The sequence below is a fragment of the Neovison vison genome, chromosome 8 (assembly GCF_020171115.1).
Source record: "Neovison vison isolate M4711 chromosome 8, ASM_NN_V1, whole genome shotgun sequence".
Lineage (NCBI taxonomy): Eukaryota > Metazoa > Chordata > Mammalia > Carnivora > Mustelidae > Neogale > Neogale vison.
The window spans coordinates 143155272-143169559 of NC_058098.1; the positions used below are offsets into that span (position 1 = coordinate 143155272).

Consider the following 14288-nt stretch of genomic DNA (forward strand, 5'->3'; position numbering starts at 1 on the left):
TGACTTTGCTGTCACCGGAGACGGCAGCTCTGGACCACGTCACTGCCGTCCTTCACACCCACCACTTCCAAACGACCCTCACGGGACGAGCAGAGACCTCCGGAGCGGGTCTCGGGTCACACGTGACTGTTTAGTGTGGGACAGCAGGGTCCACGACAGGCTTCTGGTCCAGGTGCAAAGGACAGAACTCCCTGTGTTCTAAGGCTCGCGGGTTAGGAGGGTCGAACAGTGTGTCCTTGTGTTGACTTCGGCCTGCAGGACGGACAAAATGCTGCCTTCTCTCCTACCCAGCTCTGAGTACCCTCTCCGGATTCTGTTGCTCCACACGAAGAAGCAGAGGGGGAGGAGCGGGGAGAAGGAAGAAGGAAGCGAGGAAGGAAGGAAGACGCTGTGCAGACTCGCCCTCTCTCCCTCCCGCCCGCCCGCCGCACCTCCACACGGCCTGTTCCTCTCCAGCCAGGTGGGTGCCTTTGTTCTGTTTCCCTCCTGCCAACATATTTACGCGGGTTTGATTTCTACCCTCAAACTGCCAGACACAGGACACCGGACAACGACATTTTTGTCGCCCCTGCTAATCAGAGGGCACGGACGGTGAAGAGCGGGCAGCTGGCGCTGTCCGCAGGCCACTCTCCCACGATCTGGGACGCAGTGAGAGGTAAATGGGGACAAAAGCCTCGATGGGGAAACGCCGTGTAGCCGTAAGATAAATGGATACCAGAATTAGTGGAAACAAGTATCCGGAAAGGAGGAAGTGAAAAATGCTAAATACAACCAGCCAGAAAACTTGAGAATAAAAAGTGAGACGATATCCATGAACATCAAACACATTCACGGACTCGGAAGCGCTAGGTCTTCTAAGAAGCTTGTCTTCACAGAAGAATTTCAAGCATGTAATGTTCATGCTCATGTGATGTCAAATACGGCCACTTTCAGTGAAACCCCCATAAAAACGCCGGTTCAACCTCATTCCCCGTCTGGATCACGTAGCTCACAAGCATGTGGGTCAATGTGTTTTGTCATTTGTATACTTTTGCTTATCGGCGCAAAATGGGGGCTCATGGGTCTTTACCTCCCAGACGAGCAGGTGAGGCCCAAGCCATCTGGAGTGTGTGGTGTGGTGCGTCCTGGGGGCGCCAGGCGCTCGGGCTTGGGGACCTCACACCCAGGCCCTGCCCCTCTGATTTGACCCCCTGCCCATGACATAACTTCGGCCTCAGCTTTCTGCCCCGAAGAAAGGGGGCGCTATTTCCCGCCTTGAAGAGCTGTGTTGCGGGTTCAGTCAGCTCATGCCCGTCCGCCTCACTCCCCACAGTTCCACCACAGAAGCGTCCTCCGTTGTGACCACACATTTGTGGTGCGTGTGAAAACTCTTCCGGAAAACACGGCCACGCTCTCGGAGGCGTCAGAACTGTATGAACGAAGCCCAGCCCCCCTGGCATGGGACCCTGACCTACAATTGTGGGGTTGGACCCTCTGCAGAGGTTACCGCATCCTTCATTTTGCAGATGAGGTGAGCGAGGGAGACTAAGTACCTTGCTAAAAGTGGCAGCTGTGGGACAGACACCCAAGCTGTCCCATTTCCATGTCAGGTCACCGCTTACACTAGATACCCACACCACAGCAAGACTCTCCTGTCACTACCACCAAAAGTTTGGGGCAAATGACTTTTATTTCCTTTTTAACAAACTCTCTGGTAATCTGTATTAAGCTGGGGGCCATCTCTGTCTTCATGGTCAGCTGGGGCACTCTCCTCCACTAGCCTATGTGGTCAAGATCTGAGGGCGACATTTACGGCTTTATGGAAACTGAGCAGGTTTAGAGGAGTAACAGTCCCATTCCCTTGGAAATGGTAGGTTCTCTAACCTGCATCCTTGGGAAAATATAGCAACCATCAAATACTGGAGATACTGTTATAGAAATAGGAACAGCTAGAACAGTGCCCACCACAGCAGACTCTTAGACGACATTCCTGAACTGGATCAAGCTGACCGTACGCTACATGTCTCCAGGAGCTAGAGCTGAGAACTACAGGTGCCTGTTGTCACTGGTGTCACCTCGGGAACACGGTGAACCACATTCCAACCGTGCGCGCAGTTCAGCAGCAGGATGGACCACCTCCCAGAGCAGCAGGCTGTCCTTTCTGTAGTAGTCAAGACAGCGGTGGAGAAGCTCCCCGTCCGGGGCGGCAGGGCGGGACGGACGGTTGGTACAGAACCGTCTGCGGCATGGCACAACGAACGGGACCCAATCTTCCCCTCATGGCTGCGGATCTTGGAACGAGGGTTACAGCTCAAGAATGATCGTGGTCACTGTGTTAAACGGTTAACACTGAAATTTTATATGTATATATATGTATACACACACACACATAGAAATAATTATGTATTTGAAATTGTGTATATGCTCGAGAGGATACGCATGTTAGATTACATATATATACACATATTTTGGGTAATTTACATGTGTATTTTAAGCTCCACAGCCAGCACGGAGCCCGACATGGGACTTGAACTCACAACTCCAAGATCAAGGCCTGAGCTGGGATTAAGAGTCAGATGCTTGGGATGCCTGGGTGGCTCAGTGGGTTAAGCCGCTGCCTTCAGCTCAGGTCATGATCTCAGGATCCTGGGATCGAGGCCCGCATCGGGCTCTCTGCTCAGCAGGGAGCCTGCTTCCTCCTCTCTCTCTGCCTGCCTCTCTGCCTACTTATGATCTCTCTCTGTCAAATAAATAAATAAAATCTTTAAAAAAAAAAAAAAAGAGTCAAATGCTTAATGGGCCGAGCCGCCAGGCGCCCCCAGATTGCTTTCTGAAGCAGTGTGTTACCGTGTTTCTCACACGGAGTCCGGTGCCCGGAGCGAGTGTGCATTCCCTCGCCCTGCCCAGAAGCAGGGCTCCATCCTGCCATCCACATGCCGGCAGCACCGGCTTCGGGCCTCAGGCTCGGTAGGTACTTCATGTGTCCAATTAATTCAGGAACGAAAGAACAAAAGTGTAGGATGTGGAAATGAGCTCTCGGGTTTCGGGTTATATATGAAACAAGATCTCGTTCCAGTAGAGTCCTTTTCCCAAGTCACATTCACTCAAGCTGTACGTGGGACGGCCGAGCACTCCGACACGGGTCCGAGCTGCGTGAGCCGTCACAGAGGGTGCACTGTCACCGGACAGTCCGGACGGGTGGAGGAGGGTTTTACAAGCTCTCTCCTTCTCAAAAGCCTTAACATGTACGTACACTTGGAGCTAGTTGTTACACCACTAACTTACGTCAAGGGGAAAGTTAACAATGCAAAAGGTTTGCAGGATCAGCCATTAACTTCTTTCATAAGACAGAATTTAAAAAGCCAACGGACAAAATTACAAGAAAGGATCTATATGTTCTTAGCATAGCCATAAATGGAATGCTACATATCATGGAAAATGGTGTTACAAAAATGTGCTTATTGATCCACAAAGATGTGCGTATGCGTCAAGTAAAAAAAGGGTCAAGAACAAAATTATACTATAATCCATCTTAATTTAAAATTACATGTGCAAGGAAAACAGTTGCAAGAAACTTTGAACCAACATATTAATGATGGTTATCACCGAATTCTGGTATTTTCAGTGTTTTGGCTTTTGATGAGGTAGACACGGCTATATCTATATATGGAATAGAGATATAGATATTCATTAGAATATCTAATTCTGTACAATGGACAAATACTAATTATATAGCAAAACCTAAAATTAAAAGTTCTCTCTAGCTCCCCGGCAGTTTGATGCCAGCAGGAACGACAACGTTTAGAACATCAGTTCCTGATAACATCGCCACCAAAATGTGAGGGAAACTAGAGCGGGGCCTTGAAAATGTGTGACTCTCCATTACAGATTCACTGCGCCGTAAATGGAGAGCGCCAGGTCCGAACGACGGGCTCACTTCCGACGGTCCTGATGGGGGCTCATCTGGTCTTATTTGCAGGACTGTCAATTCTCCATCCTACCCGTTCATCACCGGAAGGGAAAGCAGAGGCTCAGAAAGGTCGAGTGGGTGTTTCAGTGGCATGGGGCACAGAGCTCTCCAGCATGCCCTAGTCAAGGTTGCACTACTCAAGAAGAGGGTGAAAGTTGATGAAATTGAGTCTCAAGGTACATTTTCTAAGAGTTTCGAATGGTGGTCTGGGTGCGTGACCTTGGAAAAAAGACACCACAGGGTTACCGCATGCTGCAGTCCTAGGTGAGTCATTGGAAACGGGTGTCCCTGGATCAACCGTCCCCCGCCTCAGCCCTGTTGTCATCACGTCTGCAAGGGGGCGAGGACAGGTTCTTCCCAAAGACACAGGAGGACTGACAAGGAGGACGAGTCAGAAGCCACACAGGGTGGCCGACACGAAGCGAGCGCGGGGCACGTGTGAGACGCTATTCGCGACGACGCGCCTCTCCGTGTGTCCATCAGCAGGAAAGGGGATGGCCTCGCAAGAATGACACATTTCCAAACTTTCACCTTTGCCCTGCACATTCTGAGTGGGCCACAGGCTGCCTCTGGGAGACGGAGGGAACGCCAGGACACGCGGGGCGCGGGCGGGCTCGTTCGCGAGCTCCTGTCCACCCACCGGTCTGCAGAGAAACCGTGAGGCTCGCGGGGAAGGACCCCAGCAGAAGTCGCCCAAACTCCTCAGGCACCGCCCGAATATTAAGAATGAAACATGAAGAACGTAAAAGCACTGTGTTGACATATAAACACGCTTTTTGGCTAATGCTCTCGGCTTTATCTGGCTTGTTTCTGAGACACTTAGATCGCGCACAAAGCTCTCATCAGGGTAAGGCTGTGCCCCTCTAACTGGTGGTATTTCATCAACTGAACAAGAAGGTAAAACTGAAGCATCTCGATGTCAAAAACAGTAAGAAATACTGGCAGAGAGCAGCCCTTGCCTCGACGGACCGAGTTCAACACGGGGCCCCAGCACATCCCAAATGCCTGTTCCCAGGTAACCCTCCTCGCATTCCCGGCGAGAGCGCCAGGCCCGTGTGCGTGAACCTACCACACTCGACGACTCCTCAGACATGGGCGCAGGTCGCACAGGTGTCCAGACGGCCGCTGCGTGCACCTTGTCCTCGGCCTCCGCGTGAGCGTCTCTGCACAAAGAGGGGACAGGAGACGTGGTTAGTGGGGCCGAGATGGTCTCGCGATCTGATGGGGATGGGCGATTCCCTGCCCGGAGGCTGCTCTCCTGGAACCAGTGAGCGCTGTGCACACACGCGTCACACGCACTGCCGCGCCGCTCGGCACCGTCCTGGAGCTACATGACCCCGCTCCGGCCTTCAGAGCCGCAGAGCCTTTGAAATATAAAGGACGCTCTTTATATGTGTGACACTTGGGTCAGTCCTCAGGGCTTTGGCCTCTGTACAAAGACCACCAACAAAGGGACGGGAGTCCAAGATGAGCTCAGGGGCCCGGGACACTGCCGGCTCGTCAGGGAATCACACAGTCACGCACAGAAGGTTCTGGACCGCAAGGTGAGGGCGCCAGCTTTCAGTATGGCAGCAGGAGGGGTCACGTAAGAACCTCGGAACCAGGTTGCTTGCCCAAGGCCACCTGAGGACTAATTCTACAGGGGAAGCCCAAGATCTAAGCAAACCTAGTGAAGAAAGACGCCTGGGGAAGGAAGGAAGTTGGACGTTTCCTATTTTCTAGGTTTACTCAGAGAAGTGGGGGCACAGGAGGGAAGGGAAAAGAATTCCTCTGGAACATTAATTCAACTTTTTCTAACCACCAACCATACTCGTTCCAATTTTAGCTGTTCTGTGGGAGGAAATATGAAACATGAAAATCTACGCTCTCAACTTTGCTTCTATTCTGTGCCTCTACCTGGGATGCCCTCCCCCTGGGTCTTCGCAGCCCGCCCAGGGTCTCACTTCCCATGGCTGAGGCGAGACCACAGAGGGTGCAGAGAGCATTGCGGGCCGTCGCTGCTGTTACTGACTGACCGCGAGAGCCAGGCTCCGTGCGAGAGGCCGAGGACCCATGATCTCATCTCACTCCCGAGACAGGAGACATTGTTCCCGTTTTGCACTCGTTCAAGATGTCCTGTGATGCAGAGACACACGGCCAGGATGCAAGACCCGCTCCTTCTGACTCCAGAATTCTGTCTACGTCTGCACGCTTTCCTCCGACGCCCCAGACCCACTGAAACGCCAGTCCTGAGGTTCTCACTCTCTCGGAAGGAGACATTTAGTCCTTGCGACCCAGCCCTGGCTCACACGCAGAAACGTTTCCCGGTGTCTTCAGAACACCATCATTGCTATTAAATGCGGAGACCATTTTAGATCATCCCCCAACATCAAATGAACCATGCACAGTTTTAAAAGGACTTACACAGATATCAAGTTTCTGGCAATTTCTAATAAATGGGAAAAATAAAACAAAGAACCCATTAGAAGCTACTTATGAGAATTTCAGGCCTTGTGATCTTACTTTATAACCAAAAATGACATTAACTCTGGTTTCTACTGGGGTCAGAGCATGCTTGCCTAGTGTGAGTCAAAAGCAAATGTTCTGATGGTCCCAAATGGCCCCCAAGGGCTCCCTGTCCTGGCGCAGGGCAGGCGAGGCCACCCGTGCTGAACAGGATGCTGACTCGGCCAACTGAGGGGGGAGCTGGCTCTGGGGGCTGGAACCAGGACGCAGGTGGGCCTCGGTCTCTCTCCCTCCTCTGCATGGTTCCGTGCAGGGCCGGAGGAGGGCTGCATGATCCCGAGGGCAGGGAGGGAAGGGGACCCGGGAGAGGACCGGATCGGTGTCAGACCCCACCTTGCTGAGTTCTCTCGACCTGCCACCCCAGTTAGAGAAGTTTGTGGCCAGCGGCTAGAATTAATGCTCGTGTGGTCACGTAAGGACAGCCGTGGGTACGTGTGTGTGCACAAGCACTCCTCACACCTGGAATTGCCGCTGCTTTGCTCTGTGCTTAGTCGATCATCCTTCTTTTTAAAAAGGCTCGGTAGGTCTACAGATGTCCGCGCGACTTCGAGCCTATCGAAACGGGCGCTGGGCTTTGGAGTGTCGGGAAGAAATGACTAGACTCGAATACAGTTGGTCCCTGGTCTTTCCCATTTTTTCCTTAAGGTCCTGAGAACAAGCATCCTGGCTCCAGTGGGAAACGCTGGATTTACAGTCCGTGCACATGCTCAAAGCTACCCAATCTGAAGAAGCAGGAGCAAGCACCAGCCCGTTCCTGTCTTTTTGTTCTTTTATTAAGTCTCTCTAAAAATATGAATAATTAATTCCTGTGGATAGAAAAAGGCAGAATTTCAAAGCTTTGCCAAGAGTTTCTAGTCTGTAAAGTGGGCACAACGCATTAAACACTTTGACCTCCACGGTGAAGCTTTTGTTATCTGTAAGTTAGGGAACTGGTCTTCAAATTCATGTGGATATTCCAGTTAATAATTATCTTTTTAACACAAAGTTGTAGTTATTTCTGCATCAATTTACCACTTTTCAGCAGAGCAGAAGCCAGATGCTTTCCCCGGAAATGGCAGGAGCAAAGCAGCAACAGCTTTGACACGCCAGGCTGAGCCGCAAGTGGGCTCTGACGACCGGGCGGAGCGCGCTGGGGCGGAGGGAGAAGGGAGTCCGCGAGCAGGGTGTCGGCTTAGGCCTTTCTGCAGCTTTCCCAAGACAGACATTGATGTAGCGTTACATAGCTTCTTTGGTTTCGTTTCGAGATCTATACTACGGTTCATTCTCTGAAGGAGGGAAGATACACTCGCAAAGAAAGAAACAGAGACGTGGCACGTGCTCTGTCGTGCGTAGCCCTGGCAGCGAGGCAGGTGGATTTCGCGGATTCTGCAGGTCACAGAAACAAGGCCTGGAGGCTGAAGACCACGGAGTCTGTGGACCGCAGAGCTGGATTTGGACACGGACAACCTAATTCCTCAGCATGTGCTCCTGGACCCCAGGCTAAACCCTCAATAAAATCAGAGGCCACTTTTTAAAAAATCACCATATACCGAGACAAAGCAAAATGTCGGGGAGACTTTAGTGAGAGGTTACGTGTTCTCTGCACACCTACGCCTGTGCTGTCCCCAGCCATGGGGGATCCCGAGCGCTGGAGGCTGACTGGTTTCTGAGACGTGTTACCAATGCAAAATACCATGGAGCGCTATGAAAACAGATACAAAATAGTGCATTAACAAATGCATATTGATTACCTATTAGTGTGATAATCGAGGTTAGATAAATATGAAATCTAATCTCATCTGCTCATTTTTATTTGGTTTACCCCGTGTCGGGACAGGGAAAGCGCAGACACGTGCTGTGCCTCGCGCCGCATCCCCCCCGGACAGCGCTGGTCCACAGTCTCGCTGATCAGGTTCCTTTCACAACGAGCTACACTTTAAGTTTTTATCTGACTGGGGCCAAGTGCAAATAAATGCTCAGAGTGGACACTCTCCTGCTAGAGGACAGTGTAAGGCACCCAGGCCGGCCTCCGGAGCACTGGGCTCCGAACCTTCTCCAGTTCACAGCTTCCCAAATGAAAGTGAGTGGACAGCACCGTGACGGGAGCCGTGCACGGCGGGGACGAGGCAGGCTCTGTTTCCCGCTGGCCGGCAGGCTGCAGCGTCTGGGCACAGGAGTCTGAAAGTTTGCTTCTTTGTGTTTATTGTAAACCTAACTTACTACGTAGACGTCTGTCGGCGTCTTTTCCAGGAGCAAATACGCCCACCCCCAGCGCGGCTGCAGCAGAACCCTCCCCTCTCTTCCTTCTAAGCGATGTGCCGCCCGCTTATTATTCTGCCTTCGGGCCAGGACAGTGAGGTCGAGGCAGCTAGTTTCCACATGCACCTCGTGGAAAGGCTGGGCTGCAGAAACTAAATGCAAAACAACTTCCAACGTCTGAGCGCGTGGCGACACTGGTAGCAGCAACAGAAAAGACCCTAACAGCCCACTCACCGCCGAGTGACCTCGGATGGCATCTCCTCGTGAGCCCGGAGCAGACCTCTTGCGACACTGCCTGGTGGTCTGCAGGGGAAACGTGACCTCGTGGGCACAGCCAGTGGAACAGAAGCTGAGCGGAACGGAACAAAACTCTCTAATGGGCTGAGCCCAGGATGGAGATTTTAAAGCACTTGATATCTGAGAAATGATGTGCCTTTCTTAGTACTGTCTGAGGGGCGCAAGAATGAGATTCAGGGGCGCCTGGGTGGCTCAGTGGGTTAAGCCGCTGCCTTCGGCTCAGGTCATGATCTCAGGGTCCTGGGATCAAGTCCCGCATCGGGCTCTCTGCTCTGCAGGGAGCCTGCTTCCTCCTCTCCCTCTCTCTGCCTGCCTCTCTGTCTGCTTGTGATCTCTGTCTGTCAAATAAATAAATAAAATCTTTAAAAAAAAAAAAAAAAAAGAATGAGATTCAGATGTGCAGTTAATCTCCTACAGATCAGCAATCCCCAAACCCCAGCCTCACCTGCGTCACCGCACAGACAGAGCCTCCCGAACCCCCCGCCCACAGGGTCCCCGGAGGTGAGGCGGGAGGCGCAGGGAAGGAGGACGGCGCGACACAGGGGAGGTGTGCTCCCTGGGGAAGACCTCTCCGAGTCAGGTTTGGGATCCGGCGGCAGGCAAGGTCTTTATGTTCTGACACCGGCTCGGCAACCGCCCATCCCAACATCCCCCGTGAGCACGTGATGCCGGCCACACAGTCGCAAGCCCCCGCACAGGGGCAGGCAAAGAGGCGGCAGGGCCCGGGCGGACGTGTAGCACCCTGCTCGCTCCGGGGTCCCTGGCAGCCCAACCAGCACCTCGGGGGACTTGCCGCCCACAGTTTCTGCCTCTGCACGGCCCCAGAGCCCCAGGCCACACCCAACCACGGCCTGCACAGACGGCCTGGGAGACCAGCTGGGGCAGAACGGCGCTGGGAAGCCTGGAGCCCAAGCTCATACCTCATCTCTTCCTTTTTTTTTTTTTTTTTTTAAGGAGGTTTTTGTTAATGAGAGTTTAAATGCCGTTGGACTAGCTGACCTCCAAAGCCACCTTCTGCCAGAAGACGAGGGCGTTATAGGCCTTATTCCCCGGCGCGAACACACAACTAAGGGTACTGATTCCGCCGTGTGATTAACAAACTACATTTCCAGGAAATGCAACGCTGATGCGGGCGTTGAGATAGCACGGAAGGAAGAGAACCATTCAAGCTTCATTACTCACGATATGTCCACACCGACTGGAAGGCTATTCAAGGAACCCGGGCTGAAAAATCAAGATTCTCTTAGCTGTCCAGGCACCCGTCCACACGGCCGGCTCCCTCCGCTCAATCTCCGACGGGGAGGAAGAAAACAGCAGAGCCCTCGGGGCAGGATGCATGTTAGAATCACCTGGGGAGCGTTTACGACACGCCGACATCCACCTGCAGAGACTGGTTTAATTGGCCTGAGGTGAGCCCAGGCATCAGTATTTTTAAAGCACTCCCAGGTGATCCTCATGGGAAGCCGGGGCTGAGAACAACAGGCTCAAAGGGAAGGTTTCGCATCCACCAAAGAGACCGGGGCTTGAAGCGGTCCTGTACCGCTCCCCGCAGCCGGCCCCTCGCCGTCCAGCCAGCTCCCCGGCTGGAGAACGAGGCGAAGGCACGACGACACGCCCGCCCCACTCACCTTGCAGGGCTATCGCGAAAATCAGTCTGGAAAGAGAAGGGAAAGCCGGTAACCAAAAATACAGCTGCGCACAATTTCTATTTTTAAGGAAGACTCAAAGAAGCAAAACTCAAAAGCAGGGACGGGACACAGAAGCAGCAGGAGAAGTGAGAATAACCAAATATCAGAGATAAAAGGGCCCTATTTCCAGGTTTTCACTGCAGAGCATGGTGTGGCTTATCTATCTCTCGTCTATGAGACCAGGGATTTGTGACTTGGATTTCAATCCCGTTATGAGGTCAGATGACAGTGTCCCGGACGCAGGGTGAGGAAGGGTATAAGGCGGTGACTCTACATGTGCCGGCAGAAACCAGAAGCCCCCCGGGACCATGATTTAGAAGATTTAACCCAGTCGGCACTTCCGCCCGGAGAGAGTTGAAACAGTGACTCTGGGGCAGGAGAGGCAGGACGCCAAGCCAAGAGGAAGACACCAGCCCCTTGTCCTAAACACCCAGGAGTGCAACAGGAAGGACGCATCACGGAGGGAGAAGGAAGGTGCTCCGTTGAGGCAGAGGCGGGCGGAGCTCGGACCCGAGGCCCCGCGAGCAGATGCAGCCCGCGTGCTGGGTGAGGCACGGCGGGTTTCTGGAGAACTCCCTGCAACAGGGCAGGTGGGCAGGTGGGCAGGTGCACTCTGCTCCGACCCAGGGGTCCCCCTCGGACTGGACTGTGCACACCCAGGTTTGGGGAGGACTGTAACAGGATGTTTCGGTGCATGCGACCACTTCCAGTATTTCTGAACATGGTCTTCAAGCGCCTACTGAGGCATCTCTTGAGACTTTAAAAAGCCTGTTCTGGAGGTGCCCGAGGAAAATGCACAGAAGGGTGGCCCGTGCGTCAGGGCCATCCCTGAGCCCCAGGTGTGCAGGGCTACCATGTGAACTTCCAGGGAGCCTCTCTCGGCGCCCAGGCTGTGTCTGAGGGTCCTCAGAGGTCCCCCACTGATGTGGAGGAGGGAGGAGGTGGCGCAGGCCACACTAGGCAGAGGACCAGCGCGTCCAGGCCGTTTGAATGGGCCACGGCCTCAGACACAGTGGACAAAGGAGGGGGCAGGCCCTGGGGGTGGGCCCCCGGGTGGCCAGGCAGAGGGAGCGCACCCTAGGCTGTCACCACGCTGGACACAGTCATGTCATCTGGGTGTGTGGCTCTCCTTAGGTGGGGCCTCCATGACATGGGGTAGCAAAGAAATCCCATTCTCGAATGGCTTATGTAAAAATGAACCCGAAATTAGAGAAAGTTAGAAAGTGCACAAAAGCCTGAGGATTGGTTCTCTAAGGATTTTCTGGGAAGTTTCCCACTTAAACTATCTTTGCCATTTCTGATTTCTCATGTATGTCTGGACCAAGGGCCTCTCCACTGAGACTCGGCATCTGGGAGAGAATACGGGGGACCCAGAGGTGGCCAGGTCTGGGGTGGGCAGGCTGGACACTCTGAGGCCTCAGGCACTGGCCAGGCAGCTGGACAGAACCATCCCCAGGGGCCACACTCAGCCCATGCACAGGTCGGACGAAGCCCCAAGTCTGCATTTTGAAATTGAAAAGGGTTACAACGTGGGTCCATAAGCCCATCTCGTAAAAAAGTCTCACCCTGAATCGGAGGTACTGAGTAATAACTGACCAACTGTTCTCTCTAATTAATTTTTCTCACTTTAACTTCAAATATGTGAGAAAAACTATCGAGAAGAAATTTGGGGGCAGAAGAGCCGGAGAGAGGATGAGGGACAAGATGTGAAAATCAGCGAGAGAGAAGGAACAGGGCCGGGCTTGCTGAAACACAGTCAGAAGTACCTTCCTCTACCTGGTGTCAGGCAGCATCTCAATGTGGTTTTGATTTGAATTGGATACTGGGTATTTACCCCAAAGATACAGATGCAGTGAACAGAAGGGCCATCTGTACCCCAATGTTCATAGCAGCAATGGCCACGGTCGCCAAACTGTGGAAAGAACCAAGATGCCCTTCAATGGACGAATGGATAAGAAAGATGTGGTCCATATACACTATGGAGTATTATGCCTCCATCAGAAAGGACGAATCCCCAACTTTTGGAGCAACATGCACGGGACTGGAAGAGATGATGCTGAGTGAAATAAGTCAAGCAGAGAGAGTCAATTATCATATGGTCTCACTTATTTGTGGAGCATAAGGAGTAACACGGAGGACATGGGCAGATGGAGAGGAGAACTGAATTGGGGGAAGTCGGAGGGGGAGACGGACCATGAGAGACCGTGGACTCTGAGAAACAAACGAAGGATTTTGGAGGGAAGGGGGTGGGGGGCTGGCTGAGCCTGGCGGTGGGTATTGTGGAGGGCACCGATTGCATGGAGCCCTGGGTGTGCTGCATAAACAATGAATCTTAGAATACTGAAAAAAAAACAAAAATAAATTAAAAGAAAAAGAATACACTTCCTCGATCTTGAAGGTGCCCCTTTCATTTGCAATCCTTGCTCCTGGGAAGAACATCAAGTCGCTGAGACACCAAATCAAGGAAGTGGAGGTTCAGGTTCGTGGCAGCTGAGGGGCCGGGAGTGGTGGGGGCGTGGAGACCCCAGCCCAGCGGCTCTTTCCGCCGAGCCCTCGCCGCAGTGATGTGAGGCACTGCGCAGTTTAGCTAGGACAGCCAGGCTGGTTCCCCTCCTCCAAAGGCCTGGGGGAGAATAAGGACAGGAGCCCCGCCCAGGAGCGGAAGAAGAATGCCCATCTCTGAGTGCGGGTGCCTGCCAAGTGCTCTGAGGGAGACGGGGGAGACGAAGTGTTCGGAGCACTGTCGCCAGAGCCCAGGAGTCACAGAAACGAGGAGAGTGCATTTCCCCCCCAGGGGCAAGGGTAGCCAGACAGACTGCTCACCAGGACAGACAGAACCAGATGTGTGGCCCTGCGGGGTGGCCCTGGCCCTCCTGGGAGCTGGGCCAGCCTGGGGGACAGGAGGCAGACACCAGCCCTCCTCCTGGCTTATCTGGAGTCAGACAGACAGTTTTATAAATGCATATGCAAGAAGGAAAGATGTGGGACACTCTCCGTGGAAGGACCTCAGTCTTCTTCATGTTGGACCGCACAACCCAAGGCTCTCCTGGCGGGCTGTGTGAGGGCGTGCTGGCACAGGATGGCGTGAGGAGGAGAAGGCGGTCGGCACCAGCGCTGTCCCGTCTGCTGTGCATTAGAGGGACTTCCAGAAGCTGTGAGACCCGTGCGCGTATGACAAAGCACCAGGCTCCTGCCTGCCGTTGGCACTCTAAACGTCTCGCTGTCTAAAGCTATGTGAGTATGAAGCTTCGGGCAGGAAGGTGACAAGACGGAGAGGCAAGCTTGGTCACAGAAGATGGTGACAGCTGACAGGTGTTCCTCAGTTCACCTGCCTATGCTGAGAAAGCAGTCTGCCCTCGGGGGGGACCCCTGAAATACCAGGCCCCCAAGACACTCTCAGATCCGGCCAGGTCCAACACAGTAGAGCCCAGTGGTCGCAGCTACTGCTTTGGGATGGTTTTGTTTGAGAAAGAAGGTGAGCCGCGAAGGTGGTCGGGATCACAGGATGTTGAGCCCAGCACACCACCTTGCTCGAGCTGGGTGCACCTCGGGGCCTTGTGCGGTGCCACGACCACAGCACAGCCAACTGGGAGACTGCATTTCCATGCACT

General features: G+C 53.4%; 1 protein-coding gene across 12 annotated transcripts in view; it reads right to left on the bottom strand.

Annotated features, from left to right (window-relative positions):
- MYT1L (myelin transcription factor 1 like) overlaps positions 1–14288 on the bottom strand; it is a 393417-nt gene that overhangs the window by 345671 nt on the left and 33458 nt on the right. For all 12 annotated transcript variants that reach the window (XM_044262156.1, XM_044262153.1, XM_044262152.1 and 9 more), the window contains exon 2: positions 5019–5112. The gene's annotated coding sequence lies outside the window, so the exon portion shown is untranslated. The remainder of the gene's footprint in view (positions 1–5018; positions 5113–14288) is intronic.